Here is an 8423-nt window from a genome sequence, read left to right as displayed (position 1 = left end):
GTGATGAAATTTCTTCTCTAACCCACATTTCGCACAAGCATCACCTTTTCAATTACCCTGAAAAGTCGACATTAACATTTTGACAATAAACTTAGATCATGGTCAGTGGGAAAGGTCTAATCATGGATAAGAAATATGAGTCACAGTGAGCGTCACTCGCTGAGTATAGATGTCATTACAAAAGAAGTCAGATAATATTGTGTTTTGAAATTATGTTGGAAAAACCCACGAGAGCATTTCTTTGAATATCAAATCAGATAATCTCGCTCGCTTTGTATCCAGTGGAAAAGGCGCTCTACAAATGTCTATTATTATTATTATTATTATTATTATTACTACTACTACTACTACTACTATTATCATTATTATTATTATTATTATTATTATTATTATTATTGTTATTATCATTATTATTATGATTAATGGGTGACACGGCATTTGCTCCTGCAATAGTTGCTACTGTCTAATGTATGCAAGTATACTGTGGATTAGGTTAAGGATAATGTTGTGCTAAGGTGTTAGATCAGGGAGGTCCCTGGTTAGATTTAGTTTGATGCGAGGATTAGAATTAGGGTTAGGGTTATGTTTGTGGGTACAATGTATGTTTGACTTAGTGTGCAGATATTTCATGGGAGCAAGTGCCGCAGGAGCAAATGTCATGGAACCGACTAATGATAAAACCATTTTATGTTTATTTTTTTTTTACCCCAACAGGGTATTTATTGCCTCCATAATTCAACATTTTATATCACACTATGCAAAAAAAAAAAAAAAAATGGAAAAAGAAAATACACTGAGCTTCAAAGGACATTCTTGAGGTAAAAAGAAAACACCACGAAAAATTAACACAATATACTTAATTTGCTTTGGTAAATTATAATGTGTTTTCTTACTATTCAAATCTTCCTCTATTCTTTTACAAATTTCTCTTTCAAACAAATTTTGCAAATTAATTTCACGACATTCTTTTCCGGTTTTATGTCTTAACAGTATATATTTATAAATACACCAAAAGGCAATTGTCAAAAGCAAATCTAATTCAGTCTCCTTATGGGCTTTTAACAGATGCATTCCTGTTATCTTAGAATCAACATTATATATAATTTTGATTATAACTGCAGTTAGATACGAAAAGAAAATCTTATTTAATTTACACTCAATAAACGCATGTAGATTATCTTCATCTACACCGCAATGCTCACATTTTCCATCTCTTTTGATGTGCCATCTGTACAAATTCTTTTTTACTGGTAGTAGATTATACAAAATCTTAAAATTAAATTCTTTCAATTTGTTTTCTTTACAATAACACAAGTTTCTTTTGAATATATTCATCCAATCAAATGATGAGTCGAATATCTTTTCCCAGTATATACAACATCTGTTACTATCGGGACAATGTGTACACAACAGTTTATAAAACTGTTTGGTTGAAACATCTTGAATACTTCTTTTCTGCTTTCTTATTCCTATTCTTATTTTAGGAATTTCTACTGACCTATTATAAAACTTTATACATGATTCCGTATAATTGCTTATCCATGCTTTTGGGATAGCCTGGCGTAATAAGATATAATCAAAAATCAATGTTTGCTTACTTTTCTGTCGTTTAATTGAGACAGAATTTCTGGAATGGATATAAAATTACCATTCTTGAATATGTCTTTAAAAAATACAATTCCACCTTGATACCAACCATCATAAAATAAAGTATTTTTATGAAAAGTTACATTTTTATTATGCCACAAAGTTTCATATTGTACTCCATGTACCATGAGTTGAAATTTTAAACAAATATTATTCTTTATCATTAACCAAGCTTCTAATATTTCAGTATAAAACAATGGGAGTTGATTTTTACTTATCATTTTCATATTCAAACAATCCAAGTTGGAATTTAGTAACAATTCTAATCCACCAAAAAAAGTTTTACCAATAAAAACACATTTTACTCCATGTTCCTTTAGTTGCACCTATAGTGCGTCCAAGCCATCTCAATCGGAAGCTGAGTTTTTGCTTGGAAAGGTCGATCATGTTAACACCTCCTTTTTCAAACTCTTTGATCATAACAGTTCGTTTCACTTTTTCAGTGTTTGTTTGCCAAATAAAAGTGTATAACAAATTATTCAATCTTTTCAATATTTTCTCAGGAACTGTGTCAACAATAAGTATATGAACTATTTGACTTAGAGCTAACATTTTTACAATAATCAATCTACCAAAAAGAGTAAGTTTTCTTTTTCTCCAATTATCCAAAAGTCTTTGCAATTTTGTAAGTTTGTTTTCCCAATTCAAAACTCGTGCTTTATCCATATCAGGTGAAACATAAAACCCTAAGTACTTTGTGGGTGTGTCTGTCCACACTATTATCAAGATCATCGAGTGACCATTTTGACTTGGCAGCTCCCAGCCACATAACTGATGTTTTGCTCTTATTCAATTTTGGTCCTGCCACATTTCCAAATAATTTCAACTCTTCATTTACTATTTTTAATTATTTTCTTATCTGAAAAAAAAAATAATGTGTCATCTGCATATTGTAATAATTTTACTTCAGAATTTTCCTCCATCTTTAAAACAGAAATACCATTTATACACTCATTATTTCTTATTCGGGTCGACATAAATTCTGCAGCAAGCACAAAAAGTAAAGCTGAAAGTGGACATCCTTGTCTAATGCCTCTTTGTATTAAGAAAGACTCAGATATCCAGCCATTTACTAACACTGAGCTGCGAATATCTGTATACAGTATTTTTATTCATGTTTGAAAAAAATTACCAAAATTGAATTTGTTTAAACACAACAATACAAAATCAAAATCAATTACATCAAAGGCTTTTAAACAATTTGCCATCATCATTGTACCATCCATTCCTTTTCTTTCCATGTATTCAATGATATCGATTGTCATTCGTATATCAAAAGCGGATAATCGATTTTTGATATAACCAGTTCGATCTTCATTTACAATTTCACTAATCACTGATTGCAAGCGTGTGGCTTAAACTGCGGCAATTATCTTGGTCCCAGTTCAACAGTGTGATTGGTCTCAAATTTTTTAAATGTCGCTGATCTCCTTTTTTATAAATCAATGTTATGAGTCAATTTTTTTGAGTTTCAGACATTTCTTTCTTTTTGAAACATTCATTAAGAAAATTCAGCAATACAAATTGAATTTCATCCCAAAAAGTTTGGTAAAATTCTATAGGTGTACCGTGAGAACCGGGTGATTTATTTTTATTCATTGAAAAAACCGCACGTTTGCATTCAGCAATTGTTAGCAGACGGTTGCATTTGTTTTTTCCCTCTTCACTCAATGTAGGAATTTGAACTGAATTGATATACTGATTTTGCTTATTTTCTTCAACATTAGATTTCTTATATAGCAGTGAATAAAATTTCACTATTTCTTGCAGTATTTCTGTTTGGTCAGTTAAACATCTGTCTTTTCCTACTGAAAATAACTTGTTTATCTCTTTTCTTTCTTGTTTAGATTTTTCTAAGCCTAGAAAATATTTCGTACACTTTTCCCCTTTTTCCATCCACCTAACTCTTGCTCTAACAGCTGCGCCTCTACATTGTCTTTCATTAACCTGTTCAAGTTCTTTCTTAACATATATATATATTTTATGTTTATAGTTTTCCATGGTTTTACACGTTCTTATATGCTCTATGTATAAAAATGTAAAATGTTGAAAAGATGTGTCCTTCCACGGATTGAGAATATTTTTGATATGTCACGAAAGTAACCATCATCAGCTATGTCCTTCAGAGTACACATCATGACTGAATACCATCGTCACATTTTATCTTCAATCACGTGACAGATATCATCTCCCCTTCTCTTTCTCTCTCTCTTCTCTCTCGCGTCCTTTCCCTTTCCTTCTTTTCTGTCCGTTTGTTTGTCGATCCGAACCTTTCCCTCTCTCTTTCTTTTTGACTTAGATTTACTGACGTATTTCTTTATTTATGATGAATTAATAATTGCGAGTCAATTTCTCTGGCCATTAGGGCGGAACGTCATCTTTGTGGCAAGGAATTGACAGTCTTGACGAAGTAGGGGTAAGAGTGCTCGAACTACCCATTAGTAGTATACTGTACGGATAATTGTTCCTGACATCTCCGAGAGTACATGAGTATTATATTCACAATGCATCTGCATGGGGAATGTTTTGAGCTTTGATTCTCTCTCTCACTCTCCCTCCATCTCCTCATCTCACTCCCCTTTTCTATCTGTATATATCTATCTCTCCCTATCTATATGTTTATATATCTATATCTTTATATATGCTTATATATCTCTCTTGTTCTATATGTTTATATATATCTCTCTCTTTATTATATATCTCTCTCTTTCTCGCTATTTGTATATATTTCTATCTATATCTACCAGTATATTTGTCTACATCCTATACATCTCGGTCTGTATTCTATACCTACTTGTTTGTCGGTGTTTCCCCTCTTCTCTCCTACTCTTCAGTTTTCTGCCTTACTTTTATGAATTGTTTCAAATGGAAACAACAGGTGAACAGCAAAAGCAATCAGAAATGTGCAATCACGTATATTTAGGCTAATAGTCATAAAGGTATAGAAGCTCTGCTCATTACACGATTCAGTGATTACAAACGAATTTAGATGCAATCTTTCCCCATTTCGACATTTCACTTTTTTTCGCTTTTATATCAATATCAAAATCAAAAAAAAATTCTCTGAAATAAGTGTCAAATCCAAGACATTTGGTGATAGGGCTTTTGGAAAAATGGCACCCTCATTATGGAATAATCTCCCTCTCAGTATAAGATGCATTACAGATTTTGATAAATTCAAATCTGTGTTAAAAACTCACCTTTTTGATAATTGTTTATTATATGTTTGAATAGAGAAATAGAGAAATATGTAATGAATTTTGTTTTCATTAATTTTGTACACGCCTCTTATGGTATTATGGGTTCTAAGAACTGACTATTATCATTATCATCAATATGACATAACATGCAATCTGATTACGTGCAGGCTTGGAAAGTGCATAGAACAATCCTAATTTTACCCCAAATAAACGATGTCGAATAAACATAACGTTGCAAATACATTAGGAGAAAATATGTCGAAATATCTGTGCTGAACACAAAGGGGGAAAAAAAGTATACGTTTCTCGGAAAAAGACATATCTTTATTGCATGAACCTAGATAAATTGTCACAAGTTTGGTCATGGTCATCATTGGCATAATCGTAATCATCATCATCACTATTGTTACCATCATCATCATTATCATAATCAACATCGCTATCACTATCGTCGTCGTTGTCATCATTATTGTAATCATGGTCGCCATCGTCTAATCACCACCACTCTTGTTGTTCTCAAATAACACCAATTGTTTTTCCACTGGCATCATTTTCATCTTCGCCACCAGAGTGACCATTGATTGGAGTGCTTCTTCTCATCATCATTGTCCTCATCTTTGACAGTCGACATCATACAGGACATCAAATATTGCTTTCATTTTTTTTTTTGTCAATGACAGTATACAGTTACCCACAACCATCACCATTCTTTCCCCCAAATATTCCATTTGAGACATTTTATATCTATTCAGCTTGACCCGTCACCATGGCATCTTGGTAGGCATGAGAACGTGGAATCTGCAAAATTGTTATATGATATTCTGCGATGAGAGACAATATTTGTACCTTTCTTCAGGAAAAAAAAACACAACAACACATGATTACTTCCTCCCGTCTTTATGCTATTAAGACTGAGAACGGCTAAACTGCAAATTTTCCAATCTTCAAGATGCATTTAACAGATGTTTTGCATTAAACCATCCCTACTGGAAAGAACACAGTGTCCCACAGTGTGTTCACAATGTGGTCACATTGTCGACTATGTGAAAACACTCGAATTTAATAGTGTGGAGATTATTTCACACTGTGATTTGGTTTTCACAATGTGTTCATTTGATAACGTTCTGTATCATACTGTGAATTGATGATTCACAATGTCTTCATACTGTTAAAACGCTCGAATTTAACAGTGTGAAGAGATTTCACAGTGTGCTCACAGTGTGTTCACATTGTCTTCACACTGTGTTTCTCACATTGTGGGTCACTGTGTTCTTACCAGCAAGGATTGACTTGTATCTTCAGATCTTCTGGCAACGTTTTTATTACCTGTTTAGGACGGGAGTCTTGATAGGCTCAATTCCTAGTCTTGCGCGCATATTCATAACTGGCTGCATCTTTACTTCTACAAAGGCTTCAATACAATCACACACACATACACAAAAAGAATGTGTGTGTTTGTCGACCTTGGTGCCTCGTCTGCAGTATGTTTTTTTTTTTCTCTCTCTCTTTTCAATGGAGTCAGTCAAACAAATATCAAATCAGACTTTATTATAAAAGCTTAGAGCTTATAGTGATAAAAGCATCGATGCTTCAACGTAAATTGGATTCCGTGGTGATGAATCTCACATAACGTGCCTCTTAACTTGAATTAATTAGATTATTAGATTAAGTGTAAAGGTTGATTTCAATTAGGATTCAGCGGTGTTGACGAGAAAATTCCTAAAATTTATGCGTCTAAATCTCCTGCTTCGTGTCAGACGGACGAAACATTAAATTCCTCTTTTTCGTCTTATATATGTGAGAGAAAGGGCGCGAAAATAAAGGAAGGACGTACTAAGCTACATCTGCAGCACCAAAGGAGTCAATGACCTTTACGTCCATCCCGTTCACCTTCTCATCCATCTGCCTATTACAGAAATACGTGCTTCTAAATCCGTTCCATCCGTACGTGGCTGCGGCGAGATTTTGCACGTTCTTAGCATATTTTAGGAAAGCCGTTGGAAAAAGACATTATTGTCACAAAACACAGCATACTTCACCAGAATATCTTTTCATGTAGTCAGAGGTTGACAATTTTTCGATTGCGTGATACTGCCATGGCTTATGAAAGAAACAAAACGTCCGTTGAATCGCCATAGTGAAAATGGACACACATTCTTAACAGCATCTTTGGTTTAGGCCTATTATCTCCATAGACCAGTCGTTTAAAATCTCATCAACCTGCTAAAAGCCAGTTCGGAATTGGCTAATGTGCACATTGGTAAGAGTGACCTTTCTTTTTTCTCAGTCGGTTAGGGGCACTTCACTTGTTTTCAGAGCGACATAATGCGTAAGGTTTAGGTAAGAATTTATGGGATTCATCAACCCTGTCCGAACAAAAAATGAACTTGCGTGGACTAGATGACCAGAATGACCCGTCAATTAGCATTTTGGCAAGCATCCATACCATTATCTTGCATTGAATATAATATTGACAACCTTTTTCTACTGATGTTGCCAAATATCACTTTTTTTCTGTCAGGTGGCTGTGCTAGTGCAAGCAGCATTTAGAAGGATCAAGGGAATAATCATTACATTACAGATGCTTATCCCAGTGAATCTAAAAACCAACACGCCTGTTGTACGAATGACCTAGTTTCTGCTCTTGCGCAAAGTGGAACTCCGAACTGAGTTGTTGCAGAATACTGTTAAATGAGGTAAAAGAGATTTAAGAACTACTGCCAGTTATAGCCTGAAACGGAGTTTTAAAAAAATGGCACTCTGCTTGTATGTGCTTGAATGCAGAGATTCAGTTATTGTTCGTGTTGTTGTTGTTGTTGTTGTTGTTGTTGTTGTTGTTAGTTGTGTTTGTCTTTTGATGCTTTTCAACTAAAATACCTTTGAAAAAAGGGAAACTGAGACTCACATTTTGAAAAGACGTTAACCTTTAGCGCTCGCCCGAGCGACTAATGAGTCATTCTTCCTATTCTAACGTCAAGTTCAAGTCCATGATCTAATGGTCCATTTAGCAACATGTGATTTTTTTTTTCACTGATATTACACTGATCGCAAAAATATTGCAGAATCTCATCAAAACGTCTCACACATACGATGCGGATATAATATGCAGTTTTCTGGATATGTTTTTAGCTGACACCCGTCTTCCATTTTGAGCAGACAGAATGGAAAAGGTCATGTTTTGTCTGTCGATAAATTGCATGGACTATGCATTTATCAGCCTGATTCAACCTTGTTCGTCTCAACAATACGCGCCAAACAAAGATATCAAATTCGTTAAAGAATTCATGGGGATTTTTTTTTTGGTCAGTATGTACTGGAGTAATTGAGAGAACATGGTGATTAACTACGTGACATTATCGTGTGTAGAAAAAAAAAGGCCCTGATGTGAAACCGTAGAAGAGATTAATGTCATCAGTGAGCTATGATTATGAGAATGTCAGTAAATGATTAGATCAATACTCGGCAGATTGGTAATCATGATAATTTTTCTCCTATCGGGGTACCGATGGTACAGCCATACTCCATGGGCGTCTGGCCTTTATAGTGAGGCAGTATTCCTGTATCTGGCAGGTGTTT

This window comes from Diadema antillarum, unplaced genomic scaffold (genome assembly GCF_040938485.1).
Source record: "Diadema antillarum isolate AM-2024a unplaced genomic scaffold, OU_Dant_1.0 seq00000781_RagTag, whole genome shotgun sequence".
Taxonomy (NCBI): domain Eukaryota; kingdom Metazoa; phylum Echinodermata; class Echinoidea; order Diadematoida; family Diadematidae; genus Diadema; species Diadema antillarum.
Note: the sequence above shows the minus strand (reverse complement) of the source record.